Below are 20,116 nucleotides of genomic sequence, written 5' to 3' on the forward strand. Positions count from 1 at the left end.
GCCCCTTAGGAGGCACAGAACAGCCTGGTGGAGGGTGGGAGCTGGGGACGTGGCGCCTGCAGCCTCGCTGGCCGGCTGGACTGTGGGAGGCCCGGCAGGGTGACTCACTGAGGCTCAGAGTTGAGCAGGACGGGGCCCAGCTGTTCGCAGAGCCGCGGGGATGTCCCTGTGTTATTGCAAACTGAGCAGGGAGGGGGAAGGGGAGGCGTTTCCGCCGGCTGACATCCCTGGGAAAGGCTGTTGCAGGCCGCGGGCTGGTGGTGGCGTGGCCCAGCCAGGGGCATGGCCATCCCTGTGTCCAGCCTGCACTGCCGGGGCCTGAGGAGTTTCCGGGGACGAGCCTTTGGGTCTTGGGGACACAGCAGAGCTGGTCTCCTAGTTGAGTCTGCGTAGCTGGACTTTGCTGTCCCTTCAACACAGTGGCCTGGGATGGGGAAACCGCGGCTCCCAGAAAGCACGCAACAGGCCCAAGTCCCCGTAGACACCGGGATCGGAACCCAGAGTTTTTCAAGTCTGGACCACTGAGGCCTGTGCGAACTGCGGCCCAGCCCAGGTGGCAAATGCCTGGCACTGACCCAGCGCCCCCTCCAGACACGCCAGTTAGGGGCTTCCTCCCGCCTAGCAAGGAGCAGCCCCCAGCCCCTGGCAGGTACTTCTACCCGGTCAAAGCTGGTGGCCACGTGACATCTGGGCCAGACTTGAGCGTTCCGTCTCTAGTCCTCCAGGGAGGCGGGCACCCCACTCCCTACTCCCCACACTGAGCAGTTGATGCCCAGCCTGGACCCTAGGTCTGAGACGGCCCTTCCCACCTCCCAGCTCCTGCTCGGAGCCTTGCCCATAGTGCCGCCCCTCGGCCCCTCTCTGCCGCTCCCTCCTTCCTTGCTCAGCCTCTTGTGACTCCAGACTCACAGTTGCCTCCTCCGATCTCTGCCTCCGTCACCCCGTGGCCTTCTCCCCGTCTGGGTCCCTCCTCCTCCTATAAGGACACCGGTCATTGGGTGGGGGCCGCCCTAGCCCAGGGCGAGTTCCTCTCCATCATTAGCTAACCACACCTGCAAAGACTCTGTTTCCCAATAGGGTCACATTCTGAGGTTCTGGGTGGATGTGAATTTGGGGGGACACTATTCACCCCGCTTTCTGATGCAGACGCAGAGTTCATCAGACAACGCAGGCAGCACAGAGCCCTTGGCTTCCTCGTTCCTTGCGCCCTGGACCTGCAGGCATGTGAGTCCCCGCTGGCTGGACTGTAACACAAGACTTCGTCCCCTGCACACATTCAGGGCTCACTCGACTCTCCCTCTTTCCGTGGTCCCCTGCTCCCCCTGCACGCAGGCCTTCTGCCTGGAATCACGCGAGGAGATGCCTGGAATTCAGCCTCGCGTTCCCAGCAGGGACAGTCTGTTGCTGTTGAATTCTCTCAGGTTTTATTGTCCTGAAAACATCTTTATTTTGCCCCCAGTCCTGGGGAGCCTGCTGGCCAGGCATTTTCTTTCAGCTCATTGAAGATGGCCTTTCACGGGCTTCTGGTTTGGTCTTCACTCCGCCTTCCGCAAGCCAGCTGTCAGTGTGACTCTTTAGAGGGTGATGTCTCCTTCCACAGCTGTTTTCAAACGCAGGTGACCCTTAAACTGACCCCCGTGCTGTTGAAAATGCACGGGTAACTTCTGACTCCCTCAGATCTGAGCCGCTCATAACCCAGTGCTGACCGGATCGTGCTGACAACGTGAAGGGTTGATGACACGTGTTTTGTGTTTTATTGGTAGTTTTACAATAAAGCAAGCCAGAGAACAGAAAATGTTAGGGCAGTTGTAAGGAAGAGGAGATACGTTCGGAGTCCCGGGCTGTGCGCCCGCTGACGAGGCGAGCTGCCCGCCGGGGCCGGCGGCCACCACCCGCGGGACACAGCGAGCCGCGCCCGGTGTCGGCCGCCGAGGGACGATGCCGCTCATGCGAGGACAGACAGGTATCTGCTCGCACTTGATGTGTTCGTGACGTGTGTAACTTTTTCTTAATATTTTTTGGTATTTCCAGGCAGTGTACTTTGTCTGCAAGTTTTCTCATATTATTGCAAATATCCGAAAAAATTTTCCCGATATATTTATTGAGAAAAACCTGTGTGTAAGTGGATCCGCTCAGTTCAAACCTGTGTTGTTCAGGGGTCACCTGTCCTCCTTCTCTCTGCAGCTTCACTAAGACGAGCCCAGGGACACAGGCCTTTCTGTTAGCCCTGCCTGGGCTTCCCTGGCTTTTCGGGTGGTTCTGTCCCTTCGGGCCATGCCTGTCCCTGCGTGGCAGGCCTGCACCGCCTCTGGCCTGGCCTGCGCCGCCGCGTTGGGTCTTGTGCGGCGTGCGCATTGGCTCTGTATTTTCACAGTAAAGCTCCTTCAGTTGGATTGAATTTTCTATGGAAACAGAAATTCAATAAGAAATTTTAATTATCGTCTTTTTCATTGCCAGCTTTCTATTTGGTTTTACGCTATCTGTTCCTTTGTAATAGTTCCCAGTGGATTTTCCATCTGGCTCTGATTTCTTTAAGCTTGACAGAGACATGGCTGTTTCAGAACACGTCAGACTTTTCCAGTATCTGAGGCTGGTGGATCTGTTTCCTCTCCTGTCCCTCACTCTTGGCGTTTTGTTCCTTTTGTACTTCTACCGAGACTGCTTGTTGTTAGTAAATAATTTGTGGAATTCCTTTGAGGTCGTAGATGAAGGTGAACTTTTGAGAGGAGGGTCTGCCTTGGTCCCTCTGGGTCCTCCAGCACAGAGCCAGGGTCACTTTGATCTAAGTTCCCTGACGAGGCTCCTTTGAGTCACTGGGAGGCGTGGGTCTGCATGGCGGTCCCAGCTCCCAGGACAGCCCCACCGCCAGCCCCAGCCCCGCGCTCCGCCCCGAGATGGCTCCCCGGTGACCCAGGGGGGCTGTTGGTGGGTCTCCTTCTGCTTCACTTGACTCCTGGGGGCCACCCCGATGAGCAGGGCTGTGCGGGCGTCTCTGTGTCCTGCGTGAGATGTTGACGCCCAAGGTCCACTTGGTTTTCCTGCAAACTTTTGATTAAGAGCACGTGCAGGCTCCACTCCCGCCTGCGGGCTGCTCCTGTCAACTGTGGCCTCCTTATTCCCATGACCTTGCTATGTCTTTGCTTTAAATTTTTTAAGCACTTTTGTTCCTCGGTGAGAGACTGCCTCGTTAATCTACCCTGTCCTTTTACCAGAGATGTAAGCGAGGGGGTTCTCCCACATCCCCGGTCTCCTTAGCCGTCCACCCACCCCGGACGCTTGGGTTTTCTCCATGTCTGGGCAATCAACGCCGCAGTGACCGCGGGGTGCGGACAGCGCTTTGAGGTAGGGGTTTCATTTCCTTTGGGTAAACACCCAGAGGAGGGGTTGCTGGGTGACTTGGTAGCTCTGTGTTAAACTTTTCGAGGAATGTCGTGCAATTTCCCATCGTGGCTGTGCCCGTTTACATTCCACCAGCAAAGGGGCTCCCTTCCCTCCACGTCCTCGCCGACACCGGTTACCTCTTCTCTTCCAGTGGCGGCCATTCTCGCAGGGCTGGCGGTGCCTCGCGGTGGTTCGATTCGCATCCTCTGATGGCTGGTGGTGCTGAGCACCGTGTCGCGTGCCTGTTGGCCACCTGCACGTGTCTTTGGAAAAACGTCTATTCAATTCCTTGGCCAATTTTTAAAGCAATTTGTTGTTTTTTGTTACTGAGTTGTGTGGTTCCTCATACAGCGCAGATCTTACCTCTTTATCAGATACGTGATGTGCACACTCGCGCGCCGGCCCCGCAGGCTGCCTCCCCGCTGTGTGGAGGGCCCCCTTTGTTTGCTGTGCTCAGGATCTTAGTCTGAGGTAGTTCTACGCGCTCACTTGTGCCTCTGTCGCCTTTGCTTCGAGTGTCACATCCAAAACCGCTGCCAGGGTTGCTGTCTTGAATCAGCGTCTTCCAAACACCTGTGAATGTTGCTGTGTTGGCCTCTTCCCGTGATCATGTGGACTTCGTGGCATCCCAAAGGCGGAGTCCTTTCCAGAAGGCTTTCACTTTACTTTGCCCAGGCCCATCAGAGGAACCACTATCTAAGGCAGCTGGACTCGTACAGAATACGTTTCTTGAGTAACAAGACTTGAAATGACGTCTGAGCCCGGGCTGCGGGACGGGCGCCGTCAGCGGGGAAACCGCGTCCGTGGCGCCGTCCGTCCCGTCAGAGCGCCCGGGGGCCCAGGTGCGTCAAGGGCCGGGGCGCTTTGAAGGGAAGCTGTTTCCCGGCAGCGGGCGCGCAGCGTCAGGAGCCCGCGGCGTCCGCAGACGCGCGGCCCCCGGCGTCGGCCCGCCCGCGGGCACGGGCAGAGCGGCCCCGGCGCCCCCTGAAGGGCCTGGGGGGGGGGGGTTCAGGGAACGGCCGGCGGGCCCTGGCTCCAGCCCGGTCGCCAGCTGCGTGAGCCCCTGCCGGGACGGCCACCCGCCCGTGGAGCCGGGAGCCGGGCACTGGCTCCTCTCCGGACAGCGAGGCCCCGGGCGGCGGCCCCTTCCAGCAGACGGCGGCCCCGTCCGCCCCGAAAGCCTGCGTTCAGCGTAGCCCCTTCGTGAACGGCCGCGCCCCACCTCGTGCATGACTCGCCGGTCACCCCGGCCTTGGCGGCTGCGAGCCGGCGTCTGTCCTTCGGCCTCGGGCGCCGGCCTCCGCCGGCCTCACGCGTCCCCGGGGCTTCCTCGCCGCCGCAGGATGGAGGGAGCCGGGGTCCCGCTCCGGGCGCGGCCTTGGCCGACGGGGGGGGGGGGGGGGGGGGGGGCGTGAGGCCGGCCTGGTCTTCGCTGCAGACCACGCAGGCTTCCCCCGGGTCAGCAACAGGGCCGTTTCCCTTCGCATCACTCGTGTGTGCACGGGGGCGGCGCGTTTGATTTCCCTCAAGGACCTTCCCTTTGCCTTCACAGCTGGGCTGACTATTTGGTGCGAACGGCCGAGTTTTGGGCCGACCTTGACTTTCGACGCGCCTTCCTCACGAAGCGTCATCATTTCTAGCTGCGGATGGAAAGTGAGAGACTCCTCCCTCACGTGCGGACCTGGAGGCCACGCAGGGCTATCAGCGGGCCTGATTCCCCGCTGCCGAGTCTCGGGGCCGAGGGGCCCGGGGAGAGCGAGGGAGGCGGGGAGCGGCCCTCGGCGGAGCACGCAGACCGCACTCGAGGTTTACGGGTTAAGGTCGCCGTCTTACGCGGGCGAGGGTCGCGGCACCCAGGACAATGACAGTAGCAACCGACTCATTGGTAACGAAAAATTTGAAATATTGCGAGAATAACCAACATGTGACGCAGGGACACAGAGTGAACCGACGCTGTTGGGAAAATGGCGCCGACAGACCCGCTCGAGGCGAGGTTGCCACAACCTTTACTTTGCAACAATTGGGGTACAAAGCACAATAGAGGGGGGCACCATAGAACGAGGTCTGCCGGGTCGAAAGGACCACCCTTTCTCTACTGTGTGTTCTTGGCTCCTTTGTTGTAAGCTAACACACCGTGTGTATGTGGGTTTATCTGGGGCTCTCTGTTCTGGTCCCTTGGTCTGTGTGTCTGTTTTTCTGCCAGCGCCACACTGTTTGGATGACTATAGGTTAGTAACATAGTTTAAACTCAGGACGTGTGGTGCCTCCAGGTTTGCTCTTTCTCATGATTGCTTCTGCTGTCTGGTTCCATGCAAATGCAGACTGCTCGTTCTCTTCCTGCGCAGAGTGCCGTTGGACTTGCACCGAGTCTGCAGGGGGCGTTGCGTAGTAGCGGCATTTTAACGACATTCATCCCTGTAACCCACCAGTACGGAACACCTTTCCATTTATTTGTATCTTTTTCAGTGTCAAGAAAAATAATTAAAACTTTAAAATAAGGAAGACAAAAAGCTACCTCTCTGAGTCACCCTGGGGCGTTATTTGAGGCCCCGCGAGGAATGCTCTCGTCTGGAGCCTGTGCTGCGCTCAGACTCTGCTGTCACTGCTGAGGAGGAGCGCGGGCTGTGTGCAGCCGTGTTGACTTGCAGGGGCGCGTCTGGCAGAAGGCAGCCCGGAGGTCACAGTCCTCTGGCCCGCAGGGCCCTGGCTCGTGTCACCTCTCGCTCACCTGTCCCACCGCTCGGGCTGCTGCCCTCCTCTGGTTCCCGGGCCACTGAGCTAGTGCACTGGGGGTGCAGATTCGTGTTACATTTGTATGACAGCCTTGCTCTTAATTTTCCGAAAATTATACTCTGACAGCCTCAAAGCAGCCTGCAGCTGTGCTCCGTGTCCAGACCACGTGCCAGCATTCGGTCTGGAGTCACACCAGAGCCCTGGCCATCCGTGTGCCCCTCTGCATTCAGCGCCCCCCACCCTGTCACGTGGGACCCCGTATACCGTTGGTCTAAGGTTCTTCTGAGGACCAAACAAGACGCCACCAAGCCCTGCGGTAACAAGTACAACCGTGAGAACAAGAGGAAGGCAAGGTCCCTGAAGTCTCCCCTGACAACAGGGGGGCCCATCTAAGCTGGGGTGGGCGTCAGACAGGCGTCTCCCCGCCCACTGCCTGCTGGAGCCTTCCGTGAGGGGGTCCTCAGAGCTCCCGGGTCCAGGCCCGGGCCCCTGGCTGGCAGGAAGGGCTCTTTTGTCATTATTTAAACAGCTTTAGGAGATGTAATGGACACGCCACACGGGTCCCCCATCTAAGGGGTCAGGGGTGTGAGTGTGGTCACAGCTGTGTGCAGACGTCACCACTCTCGATTTCAGGACATGTTCGTCACCTGGAGGCGAATCAGCACTTTAAGCTGTGACCCCCACCCCCTACCTGCTTCTACTCCAGGGGAATGAGGCCGTCTAAGGAGCCGTCTTCCGGTGGGGGGGGGGCTGCAGGGAGGGGCCGCCGACCCTCACCACGCACGTGGACAGCCGGCGGCCTTTCATTTATCTGGCTGGCATTTGCCAAGCGCCGACCATGTGCTTGGCGCCGTCTTGTGAGTTGGGAGGTGCCCGTGAACAAGGCACATGGTGCCCACCCAGCCTCGAGGCCCGGCCCGCAGGGAGCAGGTCAGACTCAGGGGCCGAGGACCATGACAAGGCTGCTGTCCTGCTGTGCCTGGTCACCCTGGGCCCACCCGGTGGACGCACCTCCTGAGGCGGGTCCTGGCCTGGACGAGGTGCCGTCTGTTTCTACTTAGCTGCCGCCCGGGCCAAGGTGATGTCATCGGAGCGCTCGGCCTGGGGGGAGCTGGCGGCTGGCCACTGTGACAGCTCGACCAGGAACCCCTGCTGCTGAGGAGGGGCCCCGGCCGCCCAGGCCCTGGTGGGGACCGAGGCCTGGACCACTGAACCCTGGCCAGAGCTGACGGGCAGGGTGCGGGCAGGCCGGGGCCAGGGGAGTGAGTGTAGAGGGGCACCGTCCTGGTGGGAAGAGGGGCTAGGACGCTGCCCCTGGGCTGGGAGTGGGGCCGGGAAGAGGGGTGGCGGCTGCTTCCCCAGCCGCCCTGCTGCTGCTCACGCCGCTGATGGGCCGTCAGCTGGACAGGCCGGCTGGGCTCCCTGAGCTGAGGCCCAGGACCAGCCGTGGGGGTTTATCCTCCTGCTGCCGTGACTGCAGGGCAGGGTGGGGCCGGCGGGACTGCCAAGGGGCTTAGGTGGGGCCACACGTTCTTGAAGGCAGGCGGGGGGCCTGAGGTACCCAGTGGCCTGGGATCTCCCACTTGGGCCCCGACTCCAGGGCTGTGAGCTGACAGTTGGTGACCAGCCCACCCCGTGCCAGGCTCAGGGTCAGCCCAGGAAAGCGGGCCATCACACCAAAGCCTCCCAGTGTCCCTGCCCCCGTTTTACAGTTGAGGGAACTGAGGCTCAGTGCAGAGCAGAGGCGGAAACTCACGTCCAGCTGACACCAAAGCCACGCGCCTGGCTCTGCCCACCTGCTGTTACTGCTCAGGATAAGGGGCCCTGGTCGAGGGCCCTCACACGTGCCCCTCCGCACTGTGTGGCCTTGGGGACAAGCATCCCCTGAGCTGCAGTCGCCCCTCCTTACAAGGCCCGGGGGCAGAGGGTGGGTGACAGCTTCCTGGCGGCTCGTTAAGAGGGTCGGGTGAGATGACAGATGTCCTAGGGACCACATTTGAAGACCTGGGGGAGGATAGGGCGGGAAGGCTGAGCCCCCGAGGGTGACGGTGTCCCCTGATGAGCAACAGGTCTGGGAGAGGTGTCCGTGGGATGTCCCGTGGCCCGGCTTGAGGGGGATGTGACACTGGGGCAGGAGGTAGCCCACCTCCCGGGCCCCCCGGGCCTGCGCAGGGCCTTCCCCGGGAAGTCCTCCCTCCCTCCCACCCGCCCCCGCCCCTGCCTCTGACCTGCAGCACCTTTACTGACGTTCCTGCCCAGTGTCCGTGGCCTCTCCCTGGGCCCGCGTGCCCCTCCGCAGGGCTTCCTGCGGAGAACAGCGTAGCTCAGTGTGGCCGTAGCCAAGGGCCTCGTGGGCGTCCGGCTGGGGCGTTCCCGGGTGTCATTTTCCTCGTCCCCCGGCCCCGTGTCTCAGCTGCAGAGGCTGCACTGGGGGCAAGGGGAGTGGTTTCGGTCAGAGCCCCTCTTGCCCCACCCACGTCACGTCAGGAAACAGTGCAGCCTCCAAGGGGCGGGAGGTTTATTTGCTGGACTGTCTGAGGACTCAAGCCTGGGCGGGGGCCTCTCAGATGGCCCTGAGGGGCCGCTCCGAAGAGGTCGGGGAGGAGCCAGGACACATAGGCGTTTTTGCAACAATGACCAGGGAGTCAGAAAATGAGCAGATGACTGTTAATTAAAGAAAATCAGCTATCTCCAGTTAAGGAGTTTAGCGCTTGTCTACATATGGGAAGGTGCAAGAATCTGGAACTCACTCCTCTGACCTGCACCTGCGCTGTCCAGGCCAGCGGCCTGCCTTTTCCATCCCGGGTCCCCTCTGGGCGTGCCGTTGGGGGCGGCTGCAGAGGCTGGGGGCCTTGTCTCCATCCTGAGTCCCCTCTGCATGTGCTGTTGGGAGCAGCTGCAGAGGCTGAGGGCCTTGTCTCCATCCTGAGTCCCCTCTGCATGTGCCACTGGGGGCAGCTGCAGAAGCTGGGGGCTTTGTCTCCACCCCAAGTCCCCTCTGCGTGCGCCGTTGGGGGCGGCTGCAGAGGCTGGGGGCCTTGTCTCCATCCTGAGTCCCCTCCGCTTACCTTCGGGGCTGCGTTCGTGGCTGGTGGCTGGTGGCTGCAGCGCCCATTGCTCACTGATGTGATAGGCAATATATTTTTCATTACGGGGCCTTTCTAAACTGGCAGATTCCCTCCACACACCCTTGCCAGGTCCCCTGCTGTGCCGGGAACGAGAGGGGCCGGCTCACACCGTCCCGAGCCCCCGGGTGCTGTCGAGGGGTGGGCGGCTACCCTGTCGCAGCTCTGCCGGAGCACCCAGGCCCGCAGCCCCGTGCCCTCAGGGCCGCCAGCCCCGCTTGGTGCGGCTGCTTGCGGAGTGTCCTCACTGCCTTCGTTGATGCCCCAGCGCACTGGGCCTTTGGCAGAGAGAGGTTGGATGTGGTCTGGGACTGGGGGAGAGGGCTGGGGGTTCCTCCTCTGCCTCCTGGGCACTCCTGCTGGACAGTGTGCAGCTGTGACGTGACCAAGTCGCTGGTATTGGTGAGAGGGTCAGGAGCCATCTCCATCTCCAAGGCCTCTCCTGTTCCCACCCCTCTCCCAGGGAGCCTCCTCCTCCAGGGAGCCAGCCTGGGTTCAGATGTGCTGCAGGAGAAGGCAGAGCCGGAGCCTCTCGCCCTCCACCTCTCACCGCCAAGCTGCAGAGACCCACACCCCAAGACCAGCTGGCAACCCTGAGCCACACATGAGGACAGTGGCCGTGTTGGAATCCTGGCCTCGACACGCAGCCAGGATGACTTAGATGTCTCCACTCAGTGTTCGGCAAAGGTGCCTGTATGGGGAGCAAAGCCAGAAGGACAGTGGCCTGGGTGTCGGGCGCAGGGAGAAGGGCCGCTGCTGTCTGGCCTCCGGGGTGTCCGATGGCGTAGCCGGGGCGGTGGGAAGGCGGGGGGCGGGGCGGCCCTCCGAGTCTCCTGGATGCTGGTCTGGCTGCTGCCTCTGGCCTGGGTCAGTGCATATTACATAGAGTCCACCCACAGAGCCAAGGGGACCAAACTTTTGTGTGTAACCCAGGGAAACCGAGACTCCACGGCTGCCAGCGAGGGGCCCCGGAGCCCGGGAGCTGCGAGTCGGTGGTGTCGTGGAAAGAGGTCCTCGGCTGCCAAAACTCAGAGAGAGCTGGACCACTGGGCCGATGCTCCCCAGAAACCCTCGGTCATCCTTATCAAGCACGAATTCTCAGGAGTGTCACAGGTTGGAAAGAGCCCAGACTTCACCCTCTCAAGTCAGGTATTTTCTTAGTGGAAATCTGGCCTCATTCCACGAGGCTCTGAGGCTGCGCCCAGCATGGACAGCAAAGCTGTGCAGCGCGGACGTGTGCAGAGGACTCCGGGCCAAACGTCCTGGAGCCCGACGGTGGGGACGGCTGTGCCACACTGTGGACGTACTAAACGCTCTTGAAGTTTACGCTTTAAAGTGGTTAAGATGGTAAATTTTGTTATGTGCATCTTACCACAATTAAAGAAAATGTGAAAACAAAACAAAACTCAGGGCCAGGGAGATCCGGGATTGGAACGGGGAGGGATGGAGGCGGGCCTTCCCAGCTGATGAAGGTGGAAGCCACATCCGAATGGCTCTGCAAAGGTAACGCTGAGCCCCCGCGGTGAGTCGGGCCTGCGTGGGGCACACCGTGTCGATCATGATGAGAGAAAAGTGGTCCACGCCCTCGGGGTCCCACAGCAGCAGGGACCCGGGTGCAGGGCCGCCCGCTGAGTCCCACAGGGAAGCCTGCTTTGGGGCAGCAGACTCTGCGAGGCATCTCCATGGCCTCGCGTGGGAACAGAGCTGTCAGACCATATGGGCCCGGAACTGGGCGCCACGCGGGCGGCAAGGATGCACGTAATCTGTGGACAAATCCAGGAACGCAGTGAGATGTTTGACTTCCAGCACCACAGGACGTGCGCTGCAGGGAACAGGCTGGAAAGTGGGGGCGACGCCCTAGGGAGGGCGAACTGGAGGGGCCACAGAGATGTCAGGGACGTCCTCAGGGGAGCGAGCTGCGGTGGGCCGGGGGCTCCGAGAGAGGAGACGACGTGCCCGGGTCTCAGAACCGTCTGCGGTCAAAACCGTTCCAGAACTTTCTTCACTAAGGCTCCGGGGGAAATCATTGGTGGACGCCTGCCCAGTGTGACCTTTGACCCCGGCCCACTTCAGAACACTTGGAAGTCCCGGTACCTGCAGCAAACGTCCCTCCAAAATGAAGGCGGGAGTAAATAAAGGCAAGGCGGGCGTTTCTGAGCGGGGGGCAGCCACCCCCGTTTACAGACACTTCCCACCCCCCTTAGCCTCCCACCCCGTCCCAGGCAGCCACTCGTCTACACTCTGAAGGTCCCCTTGAGCGGTAAGAAAGCCGGCGCGGGCCGCTCGGGCAGCCCCGATGCCCTCCTTCAGGGGCCTCCCGGGGGGGCTGCGTGGCGGCGGCTCCCCCAGAGAGCAAGGGCGGGCTGCGCTGACCTGAGTGGCCCGGTCCTGGCAGCCACGCAGGCCAAGCGTGCTTCGGCGCAGGGGGGGCCGCCGCCCGGGGGGGCAGGCGGAGGGGGGGGGGCGGACGGCGGGGGGGCCCGGCCAGAGAGGTCGCAGCAGGAAGGGGTCCGGGGGGCGGGGCAACTAGGAGGCAGACACCTCGGACACGCGGCGGGAAACGGGCTCGAAGCGCAGAGACGGTCCCGTGTAGTCAGGCAGGCGGGAAAGACCGATTCCCCGTCAAAGGACAACCATGCTGACAACCAACTCGGATGACAACGGGAAACCAGAGCGAGGAGCAAACGTCTCCAAAGTGCCCCAAAGCGACTGCCCCTCCCACTGCATCCTGTGAAATGTCATTTAAAAACGGTGGGTGCAGACCACTCCAGACAAACAAGGGCTGAGAGCGCCCCCGCACACCCTCACTGAACGGAAGAATAAGACTCGGGGGGAAAAGAGCCGAATCCAGAGCGAGAGGGAGGCGCGGAGGGAGTGCTCTGCAAAGGCTGTGTTTACGGTTTCTCACGTGTTTACCAAACACGGATGGAGACTGTGTTGGAGGTCGCAGAGGGAGGGCAGGGGTGCTCTGGCACAACCCGCATCCCCTGCAGGCAAAGGGGCCTCCCCGTCCCACGGGCACTCCTACACGTGTGCACATGCACACACATGTGCACACACACATGCACATGCTCACACGTGCACACACGCACGCGCAGTGCACACACACGCACACACATGCACACACTCACGGCCAGACTGTTGGAGGGAAGCAGCAGCAAAGGACGAGACTCAGCCCAATGTCAGCCTCGTCCCCTGTGACTGCAGGAAACAAATCTCACTCGAGGGGTTAAAAAGCTAGAACTAAAATACTGGGCAAGAATAATAAGAAAGATGGGAGGAGCTGACAGGAGTGGAAGTATTTCAGATTCTTCTCCTTGTTTCAGAGAAAAGTAGAGAAATCAATTCCCAGCTTAGGTAGAAATGCCAAACCTACAGGGCTAACTGCTGAAAACAAACAGAAATAGAGCGGAAAAAGCAGCAGAGGGGGAAACAGGAATTGAGGAGACTCTCAGCCCCTAGAAGGCAGGACAGGGTCGGGGGGAGCCTGGACAGGTCAGGATGAACAGAAAGCACAGGTGAGACAGAGTGACTTCAAATGCACCCGTCACCACACTAAACGTAAAGGACTAAACTTGTCAGGAAAACGACATGGACGCTTGGAGGACTATCTCAAACCCAGGCTGTGCTGCTTACATGAGCAAGTCAGGGGAAGAAAACAAGGAGGGGCCCCTGAGGCCCAGATCCTTGGCAGGTGAAGTCTTGGGTCACCTCACCTGCTGAGGTCACACAGAGGTCAAGGGGCAGTGGCACCTGATGCGGAGGAAAGTCCCACGTTGTTCCTGTCCCCCCACCCCTTTCCGTCCATCCACTGGGAAGAGCACTGTGCATCCTCTGTGCTGGTGACGTGAGCTTTGCAACCAGAGCAAGGACAGGACTGGGCGAGTGTTGTGGGCCAGAGGGGTGGAATGTTTCTGGTGGTTTTTTTCTTTTTTAAGACAGATTTATTGAGATATACTTCACATACCAAAAATCGTGCCCATTTTAATGTGCGCTAATAGTGGCGGTTATTACACTGGCAATGCCATGCAACCGTCACGACTGTCTATGTTCAAAACATTTTCATCACCCTTAACAGAAACTCCGTCCCTGTTAAGCAGTCACTCCTCCTCCCCCGGCCCCTAGTCACCTCCAGTCTGCCTTCTGTCTCTATGAATGCGCTCATCCTAGATATTTCATGTCCGTGGAATCTTACACTATTTGTCCTTTTGTGTCTGGCTTCTTTCCTTAGGATCGTGTTTTCAAGATTCATCCAAGTGGTAGCACAAATCAGTGTTTCGTTCCTTTTTATGGCTGAATACTACTCCACTGTAGGGATAGAGCACGCTTTATCCATTGGTGGACGCATGGGTCTGCACCTTGGGGTGTGTAGGAAAGACGAGCTGCTGTGAGCCTTGTGGACATGGCTTTGAGTCTCCATTTCCAAGTCCTCTGGATCTGTACCCAGGAGAGGAACTGCTGGGTCACCTAGGAACTCTATATGTAGCTTTGTTTTCTGTGGTGGCTGCACAGTTTTACACTTGTTGGGTTTTTCCTGCTCCTCTGTTCCCACCATCCACATTTCTCCCCTCTGCTCGCTGCCCTGAGGGTGGTCCTGGGCAGACTACAGCCCTTTGGAGCTGGAAGTTCTTGGGCAGAAGAGCAGTGAAGGCAGGGCCGTCAACGTTCCGCCCACCTTTGGGTCACCTGGGCAGGTGACCCCTTCTAAGTTCAGGGTCTTTGTCTATAAAACGGGGACATCATTAGCTTCACTGGGATGACTCCTCAGAGGATGGGTGGAAGAGGAGCACACCTTACCGGGGGGCCTGGGGCAGCCTCACAGCTGTGTGATACGTCGTTATGGCCCTGAGGGCCCCGCCTGAGACACCCTGGTCTGACGGCGGTGTTGGCCTGTCTTGTACCTGGGGCAGAGACATGGATGCTGAGAACAGCGGGTTCCAGACCGCAGCTCAGGTCCCGCCCACCTGCCCCAGGGCACGTGGAAGAAGGCTCAGCTTCCTGAGGAAGGCGGGCAGGGAGGGCTTCCTGGGGGGGACTGTGGGGGTGCTGGGGGGATGGAGAGGAGGTCTCGCAGGAGGCCTGGTGAAGGGGCGCCAGGGAGCCCCCGAAGTCTGACTTGTGTCCCCTGGGGTGTGGCTGGTGGGCCAGCTGTGTTTGGAGCCCAGCTCCCGCCCGGCTGTGTTCCTAGCAACTAGCTAGCACACAGAGGCTCAGCAGGCATCTGTGGAATAAATAAATACCAGGACATATGAGTCCAGAGAAACCCTGGTCTACAAAACAGAACGGAGGAGACAGAATGTTTATGACGGTACTGCTGACAACCCAGGGCATGGAAACAGCTCACCGCCCGCTGATGGCGACCGCTCGAATGAACTGTGGTGGCTCGCGGGGCAGAATGTCACCCTGCAGCAAAATGACGGATAAGGGTCCCATGTAGCCGCAGGGATGCACGTGACACGTGACAGACATGTGACAGTGGGAGAGAGCGGGGCCACCACCGCTCCCATGGTGAACACCCACCTCCTGCTGCCGCAACAGGTCCCCGCGGGTTCAGTGGCTTAAAACGACACACACGTGTGATCTTGCAGTTCTGGAGGTCAGAAGTCCCAAGTCAGTCTCACTGGACTGAAATCAAGGTGCCAGCAGGGCTGGTTCCTCCTGGGGGCTCCTGGGGAGCGCCTGCTCCCCGACTTCCCAGCTCCAGGAGGCGCCCGGGTCCCCCGGCTCCCGCCCTCCTCCAGGCCCAGGGCGGGTGGTGTCTCCTCTCTTTGGGCCTCGGCTTCTGTCCTCACGTCTTTTCTCGGACTCTGACCCTGCTGCTTCCCTTCAGTAATGACCCTTGGGGTGGTACTGGGCCCACCTGCATCATCCGAGATAACCTCCCGTCTCAGGATCCTGAACTTAATCGTCGGCAAAGTCCCCTCTGCCAGGGAAGGCGATGCAGTCACAGGGTCCGGGAACGGCAGCGTCTCTGGGGCGCCGCTCGTCTGCCGCACGGGTGAACGATGGACCTGGCATTCAGGAGAAAGGTGGTCTCGATCTGGCGGGGCACAGAGGGCCGTTGCTGGTCTGGGCTGTTTCATTGCCACTGTTATTATAAAGAGTGGGGGCAGCAGCGTGCGCCCGCCCGCGTCCGCCAAGCCCCCCCCTTCAGTGTCCTCCTCCGATGCCCGCAGGGATGCCTCGCCCTAGGCTGGTATATAAACACCCCAGCTCCCTACCCTCAGGGACGGCCATTCTGGACCATTTTCCCCAAGTGCCCCTGTAGGGTTGCGCCCTGCCCCGTAGTCACCTGCTGTGAGAACTGGCTTCATGAAGACTTGTTTTTCTAGGTGAGATTTAACCGTTTTAAAGGGAGCAATTCAGTGGAATTTGGTACATTCAAATGTTGTCCAACAATGGCCCTCATCTTTTTCCAACACATTTCTGTCACCCCAATCAAGCCCTGTACCCATCACTGCCCCTCAGCCCCTGGCAACCACAGTCTACTTGCGTCTCTAAGGACCTGCCTGTTTCGAACATTCCTCATGGATGGAATCACACGACGTGCGGCCTCGTGTGTCTGGCTGCCCCCCTCGGCACCACGTCCACACCGCAGCTGACACACTGCCGCGTCTCACCTCTTTATGTGGCTGAATGACACTCCGTTGTGTGGGTGGCCCCCGCAGGGTCCGTCCATCCATCACGGTCAGCTGCTGTGGCCCTGTGGGTGCCTGGGCTCGGCCCGTCTCCACTTCTCGTGGGAGTCTGCCTGGAGGGGAGGCTCCATTCCCCGCGCCCCTGCCCCCAGAGGCCTCTCCATCCTTCAGACAGACAGCTTGCCCTGCAGTCCCCTCTCCAGCTCTGTTTCTGGAGAAACTGCAACTGCACGGAAACTTCACAAACGTTGAGATTCACGGCGTCTGAGTCACCGTCTCTAGGCCTGTGCTGCTCGGTGTCACAGGTGCCTAAGTAAACCACCACGAACTGAGATCGAATTCGATTAAACCTGCAGCTTCCAGGCTCACTGGTCACGTTTGCGGGGCACTGAGCCCCGTGCGTCAGCCCAGGGCCCCCGAGCTGCATGGGGCAGCGGTGGGACCTCCCGGTCACCCAGGACGGTCTGTTGCATGGCGCTGCTCTAACTTCCTGGTGATTAGAGATACTTCACACTGAGTTTATTTGGGGACTGAAGAGGCCTAAAACAAACAGCGAGAGCAAGCTGCTTTTGGGGACCGGAGGAGTGGGCACTGGCCTGGGGGGAGTGGCCTCGGAGCCCCCGAAGCTGGGACTCAGCCTCCCAGCCTGCAGCAAGGCCCTGGTGGGCTGGGTGGGTCTGGGGATGTGGACAGGGGTGTCCTGGGGTGAGAGGTGCTGCCTTAGCACCCTGGTTATTAGAGCAGGGACCCCATCTGAGGTCCAAAGCTGGGATGTGCAGGCTGGGCCGCCACTGGGCCATTGGTGAGACTTCACAGTTATCTGTGCACTCTGCACCCCCGCAGGGCCTCCTGGGGCAGGCAGCGTGGGTGCTGCGACCCTGGGGCGGGGCTCCATGCTCCCCTCCCCCAGAGAGCACTGGTGCTGGGGAGCAGGGAGGTGGCCCCTGTAGAGCGTGTTCAAGGCCACTCCTGCCCACCAGCTGGGCCCCCAGGTCTCTGAGTCCTTGATTCCTTCTCTGTGAGTCGAGGCCCCGGGCTCCCCCGCGGCTCCTGGGCGCGCTCTCTGGCCTGGACCTGCTCTCCTTTCTTACGTGTTTTCTTAATGTAATCAGCACTTCTGAAGACTTTGTCATGTGCCTCGATCCCTTTCAAACACTCTGCACATTTTATCTCATTCGGTATATGACAGTCCCACGAGACGGGTGCTCTTACGAATTTCACTTTATAGACAGGGAAACCGAGGCAGGCAGGATCCGGGACCTGCCCCATTCACATGGCCAGCGTGGGGCGGTTGGGCCCAGAGTGCCCGCCTCTCAAGGCTGAGCTGCAGGGCCCATCATCCGGCAACATTTTAAACTGCTCTGAGTGAGCAAGTCTGGGACCCCCGCACGGCCATCGCCCGCCCACGGGGCTTTAGCCGGAGGCACATCTCGAAGCGGAGGAGGGAGCCCGCAGCCCTCCGCCTGTGCCCCGGGCAGCCGCGGGGACGGGCGGCACTGCGGGGGGCGGAGGCCCGGCCATGCTCTCCCTCGCAAGGGGCCGCGCTGGGCAGCCCCTCTGTATTGGGGACCCCAGCAGCCCAGCGCGTGACTTCATCCCACCCACGCCCTGGCCTCACACCGAAAATGACCCTGTGTCCTATCATTTTAGAGGTTTCAAGGAAGCCTGAAGAAAATAAGGAACTCGGAACACTTGGAACCAGACGGACAGTGTCCATCCAAACGCAGTGATCCTGCTGCACATTTTGAGTCTTGCTCCTGGGCCTCCTGGACTGCAGCGGTCCCCTCCCTGGAACGGGTGTTCTGGGACGGCTTGAAGCACATTCTAGAGAAGTGATGTGATGTCCACCCATTGGAGGGGCCTCGCGGTCCTTCATGGGGTCGCAACGCCCGCCAGCTCTGAGCGGCTGCAAGTCCGGTCCTCACCCCCAGGAAATGCTCGGAGCCAGAGCATTGGACACAGGCTGGAGACGATTAAACAAACAGTGTGGGAATAAATAAAAACAAGGGTGCCGGGACCACGGAGGCCAGCTGTGCACTGGGTCCTCCTTCCCAGGTCTCCCAAAATGGATCGCGTGGAAACGAAAGCTCCATCTTCCAGGAAATTAATGAAAACCGCGTTATGAGCAGCTGTTCTCAGGTGTCAGCTCTGCTCAGCGGCCGGTGGGCCTGGGGTGAGCTGCAGAGGCCCCATCCCTCGTCCCGTAAAGGGACTCTGGGCAGGCACTGTCGGGGCGGACCCTCGGGACTGCGTGCTCAGGGCAGCTGCAGCCGGGCGGGGACCTGACATCCTCTCACGAGGAGATGACACCTGAGAGGCTGATCTTCCAGCGGCTCTGGGGTGCGGAGTGCTGGTACGCACGTGGGTTTGCACTGGGGCTCGGCACGCACGCCTGAGGTATCCGCAGTCCCTGGCGCACATAGCGGCTGTCGCTTCAACGAGCAAACCAAGCGTGTTTTTGTCAACCGAGGAGATGGGCTGCGTCTCTAAGATTCCATAATTCTAGCTGCTCCTACGGCAACAGCGGGAGCAGTGGGCTAAGCGTTATGTAAGCTTCACCTTATTCAGTGCTTGCAGCAAACTGTGGAGTGAGTTCCACCCTTACTTCCACTTTACAGACGGGGAAAACAAGGATCAGAGAGGGGAAGTGACTTTCCCAAGGTTGCTCAGCGAGGAAGCAGCTTCCCAAGTCTACAGTGGCAAGCGCTGTGCCCCCCTCCGTGGGGGGCTCTGGGCCAGATGGGGTAGAAACAAAACTCCTGAGTGGACCCCTGTGTCCTGACTCTGACGATGCCATCATCTCCCAGCCCCAGAGGGGGCCCTTGAGGTGGGGGCAGGTTCCCTTCATTGGTTGTGGTCCAAAGGAAGGCGGAGTGTTTTGCCAAAAGCTTGCCCTCTGGCTGCACAGCCGACTCATCTTCTCAACTCCTGACTCCTGTTCTCAGCAGAGGAGCAAAAGGTATTTATTTTCCATGTTGTGTTAAAGTCATCCGCATGGGAGCCTCACAGACAGAGATAAAATGTTTACCATTTGGAGCGGAATTCCAACTGGAGCAAAAAGCACTGGAAGCGAAGGATGTTGCGGGGGAGTGGGGGAGGTCTCAGAAGCAAACAGCTGCTGCCCAGCTGTGGCCGTGGGAGAGGGGACTCGGCCCTGAAGCTGGGGCCAGGGCTGCTCGGTCCCCCTCTGGCCGGGCCGGGCTTTCTGGGACTTTGTGGGGGCTGGGCTGGGGGCACCTCTGTCTGCCTGCCCGCCCAGGCCCAGGCCTCCTCCCCGGGCCCTTCCCCCAAGCTGCGAGCCTTGGGCCTGCTGGCGTCCTGCCCATGGGTGCTGTCCAGCCCTCCCGGGTGCCCCCCCCCCGCCCTCCCTCCCCCTTTACCCAGCCTCCTCCCTGTCCCTCCGTGGCCTCAACATGACCGGCTGGGCTCTGCTCACCTTGGGTCCTGCCACCGGTGGAGATGCCCAAAGAGGCCTGGGACAGGGTGGAGGGGCAGAAGGCCCAGCTGAAAAGCCCTCTGAGAACTCTGACCCAGGCCGCCCTCATCTGGGGATACTGAGGACCGTGGGCAGGGATCGCCAAGACCCCTGCAGAGTGGAGGGCCGCATCCAGGCCCAGCCTCGAGGCTGCCTGTTCCCACGCCTCCACCTCTCACTGTTTTTGACTCTGGCTTTCCGGAAGGGACGTCACTTGTAATGCACGAGGTGGTCATGGCTGAACTGGGGATAATTATGGACAACGATTTCCGTATCAGTGGAGCAGTGGACTCTAATCTGCTGCCCGCTCCCTGCTGGCTCTTCTCCTGGGACTGGGGAGTCACGCGTGGTGGGAAGGGCGGACCAGTTGTCTGGATGTTGTAGAAAAGTGCGTTATAGCTCAGTGTTACAGCAACCTGGATCCCGGCGAGAGCACGATCAGCGCTTGGAGAGCTGGAGAACTCAGGTTTATTACACCAGCAGGCCCAGAAGAGCTAACACTCCAAGCTCTGGGCCCCGGCTGTAGGTTTGCACAGGCCTTTATAGGCTGCCAGTCTACACTTTGCAACATCATATGCAAACGAGGTATAACAAAAGTTGACTAATTAGGAACAAGCTTTGTAGAAACGGACCAATCAGGGAGAGGGAGAGAAATAACCAATCAGGAGTGAGCTCCATGCAAATGAAGCACTACAAATAGACCAATCAGGAGTTAGCTCAGGGAACCAATAGAATTTTAGGGGTAAGTTCCACTTTCCTAGAAG

At 60.0% G+C, this 20,116-nt stretch overlaps 1 long non-coding RNA gene across 2 annotated transcripts; it reads right to left on the reverse strand.

The window, feature by feature from the left end:
* Nucleotides 1-5,364: 5,364 nt before the first annotated feature.
* On the reverse strand, nt 5,365-8,521 carry LOC123616670 (uncharacterized). Of its 2 annotated transcripts, XR_012506261.1 has the most exons (4): nt 8,343-8,521; nt 7,911-8,118; nt 5,897-6,167; nt 5,365-5,796 (listed from the first exon to the last, which is right to left on the reverse strand). It is a non-coding gene; the product is annotated as an uncharacterized LOC123616670 (long non-coding RNA). The 2 variants fall into 2 exon arrangements; XR_012506260.1 differs by having other exon boundaries at nt 5,897-8,118.
* Between the last annotated feature and the right edge of the window lie 11,595 nt (nt 8,522-20,116).

The sequence above is a fragment of the Camelus bactrianus genome, chromosome 4 (genome assembly GCF_048773025.1).
Source record: "Camelus bactrianus isolate YW-2024 breed Bactrian camel chromosome 4, ASM4877302v1, whole genome shotgun sequence".
NCBI classification, from domain to species: Eukaryota; Metazoa; Chordata; class Mammalia; order Artiodactyla; family Camelidae; genus Camelus; species Camelus bactrianus.